Raw genomic sequence first — 15,477 nt, forward strand, 5'->3', positions numbered from 1 at the left:
GGAATCTCACCCTGCTCTACGCTTTCCCACCAACTCCGTTGATCTCCAAGGTTCTTCAGGAAACTATCAGGGACGGAGCCAAGCTGATTCTCATCACACCTTGCTGGCCCAGACAGATCTAGTATCCGATACTTCTGGACCTTTTGGATGCTCCTCCACTTCTGTTAGGAGATCACCCCTCTCTTCTCTCTCATATATGGGTTTCAGGATCAGTTAAAGCCACTGTTCCATCTGACATTCCTGATGCAGGGACGACAACACGCTCATGTCAAGTCTTAGTGGAAGTATCTCATTAAAATAATTATTCTGCACCCTGTGGTCATCTCCGCTGTGCTTCTGTGTCCAATATATATACATGTTACCTACCCAGGACTATTTCTTCAGCATTGGTCGAAGCTGTTTTTGACATCAGCTGATTATTTCGTCAAAAGATCTGCTTGTTATATTACATTAAATTAAATATTTATGGATTGCTAATATACCCCAGAAGAAGTTCAATGCGATTTAAGGAGCTACCAGTCATACTCGGGAATTACAATCTTGTATTTGAGGTCAGAGGTCATATTCAGGAATTACAAACTTACATTAGGGTTAAGGCATCACGAAATGGGAATCCAACTAGTCCGATTGTCTTTTATGTTTGCTGGAATCATTGTTAGGGATTATAGTATTTTTGAACCTCTGCTAAAGGCATCATTTAGGTAGGTTTTCAGGTCTTTATGGAAGCTTTTGTAGGAGGAGAAGTTGTTGTCTTCTGTTTCACATTGGATATAGCTGATCATTTGCCATGCTGTTTCCTTACACTTAAAAGAACCCAACAACAAGGCAAAAATGGTCAAGGGTTCCGTGAGTGATTGGAGGACTGAAAAAACACCGATACTCAACACTAACAAGAATTAAAGAAATTGAAGAAATATTAGTGATAGGTATCCTCAGTGCGCAGGTTCAGCAACGGGAGCGAGCTCCAACGCTTCATGCAAAAAGGTAGAGGCTAACAAGCCCCCACCTACATACCATCAGAGGGTACCAAGGGTGTGTTTTAAATCAAATAACACTATCACCAAAAAAACAGTGCACAATGAACACAGGTGAAATATGGTGAAATTACGAACTGCAATCACTCAGGGAACCCCCAGCCAACTCCCCCCAAAAATCAAAAAAGCAACTTAGCTTCAGTGAATCTTCATCCGCCGTCCTCCCTCTCTCCAGCCAGTCTTGAGGTCCGCTTTTGATTTTTGAATCATGGGTTCCTGAGGAAGGGACGTTGTTCCCGAAACCAGGCTTGGTTGAAACTGGTTCTGCGGTGTTCCATCTGTCTTGTTCCCGCTCCCTTGGACGTCGGATGAAGATTCACTGAAGCTAAGTTGGCTTTTTGATTTTTGGGGGGAGTTGGCTGGGGGGTTCCCTGAGTGATTGCAGTTCATGATTTCATCATATTTCACCTGTGTTCATTGTGCACTGTTTTTTTGGTGATAGTGTTATTTGATTTAAAACACACCCTTGGTACCCTATGATGGTGTGTAGGTGGGGGCTTGTTAGCCTCTACCTTTTCACATGAAGCGTTGGAGCTCACTCCTGTCACTGAACCTGCTCACTGAGGATACCTATCACTAATATTTCTTCAATTTCTTTAATTCTTGTTAGTGTTGAGTATCGGTGTTTTTTCAGTCCTGCAATCACTCACGGAACCCTTGACCATTTTTGCCTTGTTGTTGGGTTCTTTTAAGTTTCTGTGGCAATTTTTCATCTTTTGGAGTTAGTCGTTTCCTTACACTGGCATCTACCTAGGTACCAGTACTGAATGTCTGGGTACTCGGTGGCCTGCTAGAAGTTACCTGGGTACTGCTGATATTCAGCAGTGACTGCTGGATAGATACTTGATTAACGTACGGCAGAGCCTAAATAACTTCCAGCTCTGCTCCGACTCTGTCCTCCAGACCACTGTGGTGTTATATCCTGATTTTCAGTGGCAGTGTGCTACTGAAAATCCGGGTATCATCAGGTCAGTGGGAAATAAACTGTGGCGCCTCTCTTACCAGTTATCTCCCGCTGAATATTACCTGCTGTAGACCCAAAGTTGGGTCTCGGGATGCTGCACATGGAGCATGGATTCTACAATAGCAACTGTGCGTGCAGTCACCATTACAGAATACTAGTCTAAGTCCGTATTTGTGCGCCTAACTTTAGGCCATTAAGACCGTAAATGCAGGTATTCTACAGGGTGGGCCATGGTAAAGAAGCCCGCCTCTAATACCGGTGCCAGAAAGATGGCGCTCTCCCTGGAACGGCGAATAGTGATTGTGGAAGGCTATGTGTCGACAAATACGCAGGAAGAAAACCGCCAGCCAAACGTTGTATTCAGAGTCTGGTTCAGAAATGGCTCGTTCGTCTTGTCATACTATCGCCAGAAGCGGGCTGGCTTTTCCATGGCCCACCCTGTACAACCCAGACGTGCACCTGACCTGCCCACGCCCCTTCCAGGTCCACAGCCCCTTGCAGTTGGGCACTCTGGAATTCAAGCGTGCAATTTAAGAGTATACCGATTAGAGGTAGGTAGATAACTACTAATATATTGATTTGATTTTTTAGCCCATCCTCCCAAAGGAGCTCAGAACGGGCTATAAATCAGGTACTTCAAGCATTTTCCCTGTCTGTCCCAGTGGGCTCACAATCTATCTATTGTACCTGGGGCAGTGGAGGATTAAGTGACTTGCCCAGGGTCACAGGAAGCAACACAGGGTTTGAACCCACAACCTCAGGGTGCTGATGCCTAAGTTCTAACACTGCGCCACACTCTCCTCCAATACAATAGCAGAAGTGAGCCAAGTATAGAACAATGAAGCCATTGTGACATCACTGATGAGGTTGGCTCTTAGGCATTGGTGGAATGAGGCATTATGACATCAGGGAAAGGGATTGGGACTTGTATACCGCCTTTTTGTAGTTTTAATTCAAATCTATTTTATTAAGCAACAGTAAATACAACAGCAATAACAACCATGGTATGCATTTTCATCAAACACCCGCGGAGGACTGGACTCTTATGTCCTCCCCGGACCCAACATACCCCCACCCCCCGACAAAGAAGCCCCTGTCTGTGCTGGTGGGCTCACAATCTATCACTGGGCCAGTGGAGGATTAAGTGACTTACCTGGGGTCACAGGGAGCAGCGCAGGGTTTGAACCCACAACCTCAACTAGTGATAATTAATACTTTGGGGTGGGAGGGGGGGGGGCGTATGCATCGTCTAGAAAGGTAGGTTAAGTACTAGCATACATTTTGCTTGACTTTAAGTGAGAAGCTTCTTTACAGTACTACTGAAGAAAAGCAAGCATTTATTAGAAAATATAAGATTTTTTAAAAAAACTGCAATAACCCAGCTCTTGAAATTACAACGGCCTCCGTTTGTTTGCCTAAGCATATGAGTGAAGGCTGTGTAATCTCTCTCCCTGGGGCAGCAGCTCTGATATCAAAAGTACTGCACTGGGCCCCCAGTGCATAGCCAGTGCTGGGGATTGACAGTGGTGCCTCGGCTACTGAATAATATCTAACCGAAGAAGCCCCGGAGAGAGGAAAAAGGCTGACTGAGGCTCACTGTAGCATCCTAGTGCCACTAGGCCACTAGGATCAGTCAGCCCTACCTTCCGCCAGATTTCAGATACAAAAGAGGCTTCAGAAGCAGTTTTAGGTTTTCAATAATTCACATGCCCTTGGTGAAACTCCCATTCCGCCCGTCAATTAGTATGGGGTTATTTCTGCTGCCTAGGCTTTTTTTGAAAAAAAAAAAAATTGTTTCATTGCTGATCAATTAATGGGAAAGTAATGAGTCATAGATACGGAAGCTAATCTGTGCTCTCTCTCTCTCTCAGAATAAAGTAAAGGTCATTAGCCCAGCAAAGATCATCCAGTAAAAAGGACATATTGAGTATGGAATACACAGCTGCAGCCCCATTGCTCTGGCTTATTCTCCTCCACATTTGAAAGAGTTCAGCGAGGTATCTGTTATTGATTTCACTCACTTAACGATGGGCGATAAAGCAGAATTTTTTAAATGTTTATTCTGGCATCCCATGAGCTAGCAGATATTGAAGGGGGTCTATTAACTACTTAATGTCCCACTTAATGACTGGCCATGACTGGCAAAGAGTCAGCTGTATACTGGGCGACTTGGAACCCGATTGCTAATGATCCAAAAGAGATGCAAACCATGCAGTATTGTTAAGAGAGACTGAAAACAGCTGTGGCATGTACTAGGACTTAATGAATATTTCATGGTAAGGTTTACCATATGGCCCCAGAAAAAGGAGGATGGATTGAGACATCTGGGTTTTACTTCTATTGCTCTTGGTTAGGGTAAACAGATGTCTGGATTTCCCCGGACATGTCCGGGGCTCTGGATGGCTTTTCAAAACCCAACACTTTGTCCGGGTTTTGAAAAGCCTCCTCTAAATTGCGTCGGGTAGGAGGAAATCCGCGCATAGTTCCCACTGTTTTGGGCCTAGATATTTTTATGTGGATTATTAAATTGTATTTTAAACAAAGCCTGCATCTGGAACATCACCTTCTCCACAGAGCTTTTTGTCTTTGTCAGATTCTAGGGACCTCCCTCCCCTTCAGAATCACCGAGCTCTGGAACAACCTTCTTCGGAACCTGAGCTCTCTCCAACTCTTCCGCAAACATCTGAAAACCTGGCTATTCTCAAAAATGTAATACTTACTCCATCTCTGGCATACTAAGCCCTCTAAATTTTCTTCTTACTTTATCCTTTAACCTTCATTGGAGTTCCTTTCTCTCCCAACTCCTGTAAACCGTGCCGAGCTCTACGATTGTGGAGAGGATGCGTTATACAAACCTAAGGTTTAGTTTAGATTCCTTTTTTGTGGAGCTCCAAGGGTCAATTTTTCTGTTTGCGGTTTAGTCACCTTTCTTCTCCTCCACTCTCCAGGAGAGAAGGAAAGAAGTCCTCTTTTACTTGGAGGAGGAGCTGGCAGAGTGGGAGCAGATAAGGGGAGTAGAAACTAACTTGGTTCTCCAAAGAAGTGCCTGTATAAATAAAGGCAAAGCAGATAGCATTCACAAAATATGGAACATCACATAAAGAGCACTAGAAGCTGACTAAATTTTGGTTTCAGCTTTGGTGCTGAACCAAGCCTGAAATTACAATTCAACCATGGTTTGGATTAGGCTGAAAATGCTGGTGCATTTTCAGTTGAAACCAAAACACATCCCCAACCAAAGCCACCAACACCTTCCCATCAACTTTAGGCCCTTCCCAGGCCTACCTTAGGAACCTTGGTGGTCTAGTGGCCTAATTGGGCAAGGAACACTGATCAGTTGTTTCTGCCCCTGCCATCTCCACCATCAAAATGGCTACCAAGAACTTCAGAAGCTGTATCGTAAGACCTGCTACTGAAGCCTTCAGCAGCCATTTTGAGATTGGAGCCAGCAAAGGCAGGAGCAATTCACAGTTACTCCTGTTGAAAATCTCAGTAGCCATTTTAACAGTAGAGACAGCAGCGGCAGGAGAAATTGAAGATCACACCTGCCCTGGTTAGACCATTAGATTTAAGGTAGTTGTGTGTGTGTGTGTTGGGGGCTGATGGATGGTTGGGGCTCTGTCTGGTTATGGTTGGGGGCAAAGGGAGGATCTGGGGATGGTAGCAGTGGCATCGGCAGGGGGGATGGGAGAATCTGGTGGTCGTGGCAACAGGGAGGTAGTGGATGCTGTTCAGGGGGTGGGGCTTGGCCAGTTTTGTTTTTGGTATCGGTTTCAGTAGAAAGTGAGCAGCAGATTTCAGCCACAGATTTGGTTTCAGCCTAACCCCAAAAGCCTGGTTTTGGTCGACATGTATAATGGAACACCACAATGAATACCACATAAAGCTAGAAGAGTCAAAGAAAGAAATCGGGAAGGCATGGAAAAGAAAATGACTAAAGAAATAAAGTGAGATGACAAACATTTTCAGGTATATTGGAGAAAGAAGGAAGAGCAGAGGTAAATTACGAGACTCAAAGGTACTGAGGGCCGATGTGTGAAAAGTAATGAGGGAAAAATTGGAAATGCTAAACACGTACTTCTATTCAGTGTTCATAGATGAAAATTCTGGCAAAGATCCACAGACATTGTCAAAGATACATATGGGAATGGCGTAGATGCTACACTGTTCATGGAAGACAGGTAGAAGACAGAGCTTATGAACAACTCGTATTGCTTGTGCGCACTTATAAATCTGAATAGCTCTTTTAGCTGCTATTTCAGTCTTCCTTTATTGCAGGTTTTTCTTTTAGTATAGAGGGTAATGTTTTGGGGGAAAGATTGTGGTTTTGGGATTTGGTGTTTTGAGGTTTTATGTTATACTGTATTGTTGTGTTTTTGTTTTTTGTGATTTTATTATGTATGGTTTTTTTTGTAATCCGCATAGAATTATTCTTAGTTTCTCCAGTTCTGGATTGTATGTCACTACCAAGGGGGTCCTGTCTGTGGTTTTCTTTGTAGTGTAATACGTTTTCTCTGGGTGTTTTAAGAGATGAGGCAATATTCTTGGGGACTATTTTAGGGTTGTATCCTTTTTATTTGAAGGATTCTGTCAGGGTCTTTAGGTGTTTACATCTGTGGTTTCATGTGGCTTGGCTGTGTATAATGGATTTTTTTTTTTATATGCGAAGGGTGGAAGCTGGATCCTTTTTTAGCTGTTTATGCAGTATATAAAGATTTTAATAAACATCTGTCTGTACGTGTCTTGTATATAGATACAGTATTTGTATGTAAATGTTTGTCATCTCACTTTATTTCTTTAGTCATTTTCTTTTCCATGCCTTCCCGATGTAACCACTGTTGATAGAGACTGTGGTGTCTAGAAAATTGACTTTTTCTGGGGGAATAGTCAATTTTGAATTTGAATGTAGGATGGTATTTATTTAAAGAATTGTATAATTGTCGGAAAGTCTCTTCTCCCTCAGTCCAAATCATAAAAATGTCATCAATGTACCGGTGGTATTTCAGGCATTTTGTCTGATATGTATTCGGAAATGTCTCTTCTAGTTCTGCCATGAAGAGATTTGTATATTGTGGTGCCATCCTGTGATTTGCCGATAGATATCATTATTAAAGCGGACATAGTTGTGAGTTCGAATGAATTTGATTAATGCTGTAACAGCTTCCGGAGGTCAAGGGTAGATGATTTTAGGAATTTTTCACATGCAGCTGAATTCTGGACCAACTGCAATGCCCTGCATCTCGAGGCAGAAATCCCCGAGGTACAAGGCAATGCTTTTTTTCATGCAGAACGTTTGGCACGGAAGTAGTGCCTCATATTCAGCGCCATATATAGAATTTTCGCCTAAACAACTTTCTAGGGACCTTTTGCCTAGTTTGTGAGCTTGACGGTGGGACATTGAGGAATTGGCCACAGACCCTTCTAAAAAAAATTTTTTTGTGTATCCGCCTCTGGATTAAAACCCTCAGTCCCATTATCTGAGAGGTCCACTACACTACAAACGATCAAAATTGGTGGAGAAGGGGGAAAAGGCAGGGAGAGAAAACCTATGGAACTGAGACCCAGCTGTTTTAATTACCGAACAATGCCACTGAGACCTAGAGAGCTATCTGAACAGCTGTGCTGGTTACACTTAAGTGGTTCATTCTAGAACACTCTACAGAAGCTTTTAATAAACCTATAATTCCTCAGCTTTGCCTATAGCCATATGCTATTGCAAACGCTGGTCTTGATATAAATATCACTCGGGATTCTGACAGTTTTATACACTATCCCCTCCTCCCTCGGCTTGCCTGGGAGGGTGACCTAATTACCTGTCAGCCCACCTTTTATTTAGGAACTAATTATATTGTCTGTCCTGGGCCATTCTTCTCTTTTCAACTTCTTCCCATAGACCTGAGTGAAACTTGAGTAGTAAAGAGGCAGCCTAGAGGTGCCATGGTTTGCGAGCTCCTTTCCTAGTCAGGGCTAAGACTGTCTTTGACTATGTGTAGAACTTACGAGCACCGGTGATACTGTACCTTGGGGAAAATCTGCTATTGTTCATTGTCAAAAAAACCCTTGAACCCCTAAAACAATTTAAGTAGAATCTGGGATATATCATTCAAAATAAATTTGCAATAAGCTTGCACTCATGCCGGCCACCTCACCTAAATGACGTCACCCCCACCTAGCAAGTATTATGATACGCACAGCAGCCATTTTGCTTTAAACATAAACAGTTACCATGGTTTTCAGTCTGGATAAAGGTTCTAGTTCTTATAGACTGATGGAAGAGTTTCCAGAAAAGAGGTGGAAGAGAGGAAGTGTAGAATATGTTTTGACGAAATTGCAAGAAAAAGGCTCGACTGATTCCCAGCCAACAGGTGGCAGGCAATGATCAGTTGACCAGGTATTTTGGTCTCGCAGTCGGGGTTGGGATGGGAGGGAGAGATGGAAGGGTCAGCGGGAGGTGCGGGGTACGTGGGAGGGATGCGCTGCTGCCGGCGACTAGGGCTTATTTTCAGGGTAAGTCTTATTTTCGGGGAAACACGGTATATATACACACACGAGGGTCATACTGAAATTAATGAGCAACAATTTTTTAAAAATCAGAATTTATTAATGTAGGAAAAACAAGTACATCATCTTAATATACAGACTTTTCTACACTTTTTTTTTTTTAAGTTCAGTATGTTTTATTGAAAATTTTTTCTACACTTTTTAACATACTGGTAGTCGCCATTTCTCTGCATACATATTTCCCATCATTCTGTAAGCTTGAAAATTCCCTTGCGGTAGAACTCCGTTCCAGCTGCCTGAAGACACAGATGCACTGCTTTCTGGATGCCCTCCACCATCTTGTAGTGTTGGCCTTGCATCTGTTCCTTCACAAAACCAAAAATAATAATAATAATAATTTTATTCTTATATACCGCCATGCCCATCGAGTTCTAGGCGGTTCACAATAATTACATTAGGATCCACATTGACATGCCGATTTACAAACAATGTTTTGGGTTTACAGGCAATGTATTGGGTATACAAACAATGTATTGGATTTAGAACACCTTCTGCCGAACATGGCTTAAGCAGATGGAGTGGGAAGTAGAGAAGTAGGAAAGCGGTCAATAAAGGGGGGGGGGGAAGGGCCGAACGGGCCGATTTACCATGATTTATTGGATTTACAACAACTTTAGCCGAACTTGGCTGATGAAGAAGGAGGAGGGTAAGTGAACTGGAAGACAGCGATCAATGAAGGGGGAAAGGGGCGGTAGTCAGAGGGCGCCAAGTCGGGACTGTAGACAGGACATGGAAAATCATCTCCTTCATTTCGATATCTCTGAAGAAGGTCTTGAGTGATGTTTTTCTCTGAACTTTGTGGTTTTTGGTCAACAAACGGGGGACTCGCGGGCACAATCTTTTTGATAGCCTAAGCTTTCAATCATTTCCTACACTGCTCTGTATCCTATTCCACGTTTTGCTGCAATTTCATTCAAAGTGACACGTCTGTCTTCTTGAATGATGTCATCAACCCTTTCCTTGTTGCATTCAGTGCGAGGGCGACTGCTATGAGGCTGATCTTGGATGCCCGTGTTTCCATCTTTGATATGTTTCACCCATCTCCTAACACTGCTAGCGCCCCTGCACACAACTCTTTATGCACGCTGAAGTCTTTGGAGAATTTCTGCAGCGGGGATTTCCTCTTTAACAAGGAATCCAATGATAGCATGTTAACGAAATGAAACATCAGTGTCGGCCATTTTGTATCTACTGCCTGTGGCCACGTGATAGAAGCTAATGATGTCACAATACCTCAAAACATAGTTTAAACTCTGTACATTAAGATGATGTACTTGCTTTTCCTACATTAATAAATTCAGATTTTTTTAAAAATTGTTGCTCATTTAATTTCAGTATGACCCTCATATACATATATATGTATATATATATACACGTATATTTGTATAATCGTATATATTTATTATGTATTCACCTCAATGCCTACTGCAACTTGAAACTTGTATCAAATAAATTTAAATATAGGCATAATTGTATATATTTACCATATGATTAATTATTTTAATAACACATCAATCACTATATGGAATGAACAAGTCTGTTTTAAATGTGAGGGGAATAAGAGTAGGGAAATTTCTAGGTTGGCAAAAAGACGGCACACGGGAAAATCATTTGGTTAAGCGTGACAGAGTAAAAGAAACTAAAAATGGAGAACTCAGGGAAATCAATGTATCAAAAAGAAATTAGCATGACACAACAGCTCTTGCTTTGACCACAAAGCACTAAGCTGATTTTTCATAAAATAAAAGAAGTCCCTGGCTTGAGAAATATGTGTGTCTCCTAGATTGGATTGTGCAGTGAACGGTATCAGGAGCGAAGCAGTAATAAATCACAGGGCTGTATGTCAGAGTGAGCGCTACAAGATAAACCCCTGTTGGAATTGTCATGAAGGTGACCTTATAAGCTACTGCAGAAATAGCAAAAAGAAAAACGTAGCCAGGGTTTTCCATTAATAACATCCCCGCTCCCCATGCATGTTTTGTTCTTTCACTGCATTTCTGTTTATTTTCTATTTTAATTTCTATTTTTTTTTTATTGAATTATTGCTCGATCTTGGGAACGCTACATGAAGGGCATTAAAAAAAAAAAATGTACTCAGACTGTCATTGGTGAAAAGCTATTTGCAAGAAATGAACTCCTGCCGTGCACAAAGCAGGATTACATTGAACAGAAGTGGTTCTCTTCCTGGCTCCGAGAAGCTCAGATTTTGCTATACAGTAAAACCTTGGATTGCAAGTAGCTTGGTTTGCAAGGGTTTTGCAAGACAAGCAAAACATTTTATTAAATTTTAACTTGATATACAAGCGATGTCTTGTAATACAAGTACATACAGTATACACACATCACAACTGAGGCGATGGTTCTTCTCTCTCTGACGCTGCAGCAGTGTAGTGACCGTTCTAAACAAGAAAAGTCTTGCAATTCGAGTACATACAGTATACACGCGTTACATCATCACAACTGAGCCGATGGTTCTTCTCTTTCTGACGCTGCGGGCATATAGTGACTGTTCTAAACGAGTAAAGTCTTGCAATACGAGTACATACGGTATACACGCGTCATATCAACAACTGAGCCGATGGTTCTTCTCTCTCTGACACTGCGGGAGTGTAGTGTCTGTTCTAAATGAGCGAGATCTTGCAATATGAGTACATACAGTATACACGTCACATCATCACAACTGAGCCGATGGTTCTTCTCTCTCTGACACTGCAAGAGTGTAGCGACTGTTCTAAAGGAGCGAGGTCTTGCAATACGAGTACATACAGTATACACGCGTCACATCATCACAACTAAGCCGATGGATCTTTTCTCTCTGACGATGCAGGAGTGTAGCGACTTTTTTAAATGAGCGAGGTCTTGCGATCCAAGTACGTATAGCATTTTCTATTTTGGGGTTGTGGAACGAATCGTCTGTTTCCATTAATTGCTATCTGGAAATTTGCTTTGATGTACGAGTGCTTTGGATTACAAGCATGCTTCTGGAACGAATTATGCTCGCAAACCAAGGTTTGACTGTACTTAGCTTGCTTATTTTATCCACTTATAAAGAAATCAGTGCTCAGAGACATGGAGGTGAAACAAGGGGCGAGCCCCTAAACCAGTGGTTCCCAATCTTGTCCTGGAGGACCACCAGGCCAATCAGGTTTTCAGGATAGCCCTAATGAATATGCACATAATGGAAGTGAGAGGCATGCAAATCTGCTTCATGCATATTCATTAGGGCAAGCCTGAAAACCCGATTGGCCTGGCAATCCTCCAGGACAGGGTTGGGAACCACTGCCCTAAACTATTACCTCACCACCCAATTAGTTTAGGGGTTTGCCCCTTGTTTCACCTCCGTGTCTCTGAGCACTGATTTCTTTATAAGTTGATATAATTTTCATGAAAAGATGTTGTATATTTGTGAGTGAATTTACATCTGTTTGCCATAGTCATTTTAATCACTCACACCACACTGAATATATTGAATTTGTGGTCCCTCTGATCTACTTATTGCTTATTTTATCCGATATTATTATTGTTATCGGGCCCAAAATTCAGCCAGTGTTTTCCTGACCACCGCTGGCCTTAAACTTGGAAATTCAGTGCTGGGCCATGTCTGGGCTTCAGCACTGAATTTCCAGATTTCCAGTTCTGGCTAACAAATAGCCTGTTAGAAAGGGGAGGGGGGGGGGGACGGACGGACGCTGAAAAGTTCTCAGCCTAACCAAGAAGAAAATGACATGGATATGGGTCAGTCAATGATCTGAAGCAATATCAAAACATGGAATTTCATTTCTGTAAATTGGCACTTAATGAAATAACCTCCTCCTTTACAAAGCCACACTGGCGTTTTTAGTGCCGGTCGTGACGGTAAGAACTTTGACGCTCATAGAATTCCTATGAGCATTGGAGGTCTTACCGCCGTGGCTGGTGCTATAAACGCTAATGTGGATTGTAAAGGAGGGGGTAAAATAGCGCTCTTTTCAGCCACAGTGGCAAAATAACGCTCAGAATATAGGAAGTTGGTTGGGCTGAGAACTTTTCAGCACACCCTCGTATGTAATAAAAGTGAGCCAAGTATAGGATAATCAAGCCATTGTGACATCACTGATGAGGTTGGCTCTTATTGGTGGAATGAGGCATTATGACGTCACAATCTCAGCTCTGGTTGCCAGAAACTGAAACTCTTCACACTACCAGGGGGTGCTGAAAAGTTCTCAGCCCAACCCAAGACGAGAATAACATGGATATGGTTCAATCAATGATCTGAAGCATGTAAAAAAAACCATAGAATTTTGTTTCTGCAAATTGGCCCTTAATGAAGCCACAGTAGCAAAATAACGCTTAGAATTTAGGAGGTTGGTTGGTTGGGCTGAGAACTTTTCAGCACTCCTTCATATGTAATAAAAGTGAGCCAAGAATAGGGCAATCAAGCCATTGTGACATCACTGATGAGGCTGGCTCTTATTGGTGGAATGAGGCATTATGACATCACAGTCTCAGCTCTGGTTGCCAAGAAGAGAATGATGTGGATATGGTTCAATCAAGGATCTGAAACAGTGTCAAAAACAGAGAATTTGGTTTCTGCAAACTGGCACTTAAAACACTCTTTTCAGCTCCAGTGGCAAAATAACGCTCAGAATTTAGGAAGTTGGTTGGTTGGGCTGAGAACTTTTCAGCACCCCCTCGTAAGTGCAATATTTAGTCCTTAACTGGCTATGGGACACCGCATAAAGATAGGCCTGATTTTATACCGTCCTATTTAGTGCATAACCTGGCCGACTACTACTACTATCGGCATTTAAATGATGAAGTGCCGAGTCAGACCCCGGGATGTCAGTTTGGCACTAACCGGTTATTAGCATTTAGCCTTGAACAGGGATTTAACTGGCCAGGACCCTATTATTATTACAGCAGAACAACCTCTTTCTGCTTCGCTGGGCTTCAGGTCAAGTAGAACTAGTTCCTACTGGGGCTGCAGCAACATGAACAATAAAGTATGTCTATCTGAGGTTCTTCCCCCCACTTTTTACCATCCAACTATTGGTACAACAGTCCTCTGACTGAGAGGCCTAGGCCATAGTTTATTCTAGATCAGACAAAGGCGACTTTGGTCCTTGCTTCAAGCTCTTTGGGTCATTAATCTATTTGCAGCGACTATGCATAAGATGGATTTTTATGCACTGGCTCCACTATATGCAAATATATCTCACGAGTATTCATAGTGGATATCTTTAAACCGGACTGGCCATTAACAATAATTGGCTAACAATCAATTAGTGATGTTAATTGACCTCAAATTTGGATTTGAGGTCTTTATCTTAAAGATGTCCCATCGCCATTCTCATTTCAAAAACAACTGAAGATCCTCTGCGAGCCACTTCCTGTTTGCCAGGAAGTGGATGCATTCTAGGGCTAGAGCTAAAAGAGAAGCTGGATAGCCCCCAAGTTCCAATTACCTTTATCAGCTTAAGTAGCTGTGTTAAATTTAAGTGAATAATTTTCTAATTACATTTAGGACCACTCATGAGCAGTCTGACTTAAGCTGAAAATCCACTTATAGGTAACCGGATAACTTTAAGTAGATTTGTTCCAGTTGAATACTGGCCCCAGCTCTTACTTGTCTCAGACTGGGCATCTCTCTGGATTCGCTATTTTACTGTTTACGATTCACCACTTGTGCAATAAACTTGCTTCACATCTTCATTTTTGAACATTCGCATAACCAAGGAACTGGAGGTTATTTTTAGACAGATCATTTATTTTTTATATAAGCACGACTTATAAAAGACAGTGGAGGGTAAGGGGGGGGGGGGGAAATATTACGTTAGCTAGTTCTTGAATTCTTTCATGGCCTGGAGCTAAGAAAAGACAATAATGAATGTCCTGGTTTGTAGCTAGACTTGAGAGAGATGTAGAAATTTACAGAAAGAGGCATTTAAGTGCAATATAATTTGACATATATGTAGAGCAGAACTTCTATGGGCCATACGGACTCTGTGATTGACACTCGGCATTCTTTATTAATAGGATTACCCAGCACAGCAAATACAAAACAGAAACTGAACAGTGAAAATATACTAGCGCTTGTTAGCTATCTAGAAAAAAGGAGATTACAGACCATCCAAAATACTGCTATAAAAATAATATATAATGCAAAAAAATACGATCATGTCTCCCCACTACTTAAAGACGCTCACTGGTTACCTATAAGTCACAGAACTCTATTCAAAACAATGCTTCTCATCTTTAAGACTTTATTATACAATGAACCACAATTTATTTCAAAATCATTAATCCCTTACACAACCCAACGCCCATTACGATCATCGGAACAAAACCTGTTAACAGTACCGTCACTGAAAATCATAGGTACACGAAGAGCTGACATGTTTACAGTAATGGGGCCACAATGGTGGAATGCAATTCCCCAGTATATCAGAATGGAACAGGATATTACAACTTTTAAAAAATTGTTAAAAACTTATTTATTTAAAGACGCTTTTACTTCTGACTGACCTAAAAACGCTTTTTAATATAGGCTTGAATCTTATTGTTTTATCTTTTTTAAATTACTTACTTAAAGTCTTTTGAATTTCAAAGCGTTCACTTCCTTTAAAGACAGCTTAGCTTGTGTTCTGATATAGTTAAACCTATCCTCTTGTTTTTTCCCTTTTTTTCCGAACCCACAGTGTAACTTTATGCTACTCCTTACCCCTCATGTAGGTTTTATATAAAGTGTAATGTGTAATTTGTCAATATTTGTTATATTTTAGCCTCTTGAATACTTTTATTTTGTTAATGTACATCGCCTACAAATTTTGTAATAGGCGATTCATCAAATATTCAATAAAACTTGAAACTTGAAACTTGAAACTAGCTAAATCCTAGACGTCCGGTGTTTTTTTTCCTAAAACTATAGCCTTCAGATTT

Source organism: Geotrypetes seraphini, chromosome 12 (genome assembly GCF_902459505.1).
Source record: "Geotrypetes seraphini chromosome 12, aGeoSer1.1, whole genome shotgun sequence".
In the NCBI taxonomy this organism is placed as follows: domain Eukaryota; kingdom Metazoa; phylum Chordata; class Amphibia; order Gymnophiona; family Dermophiidae; genus Geotrypetes; species Geotrypetes seraphini.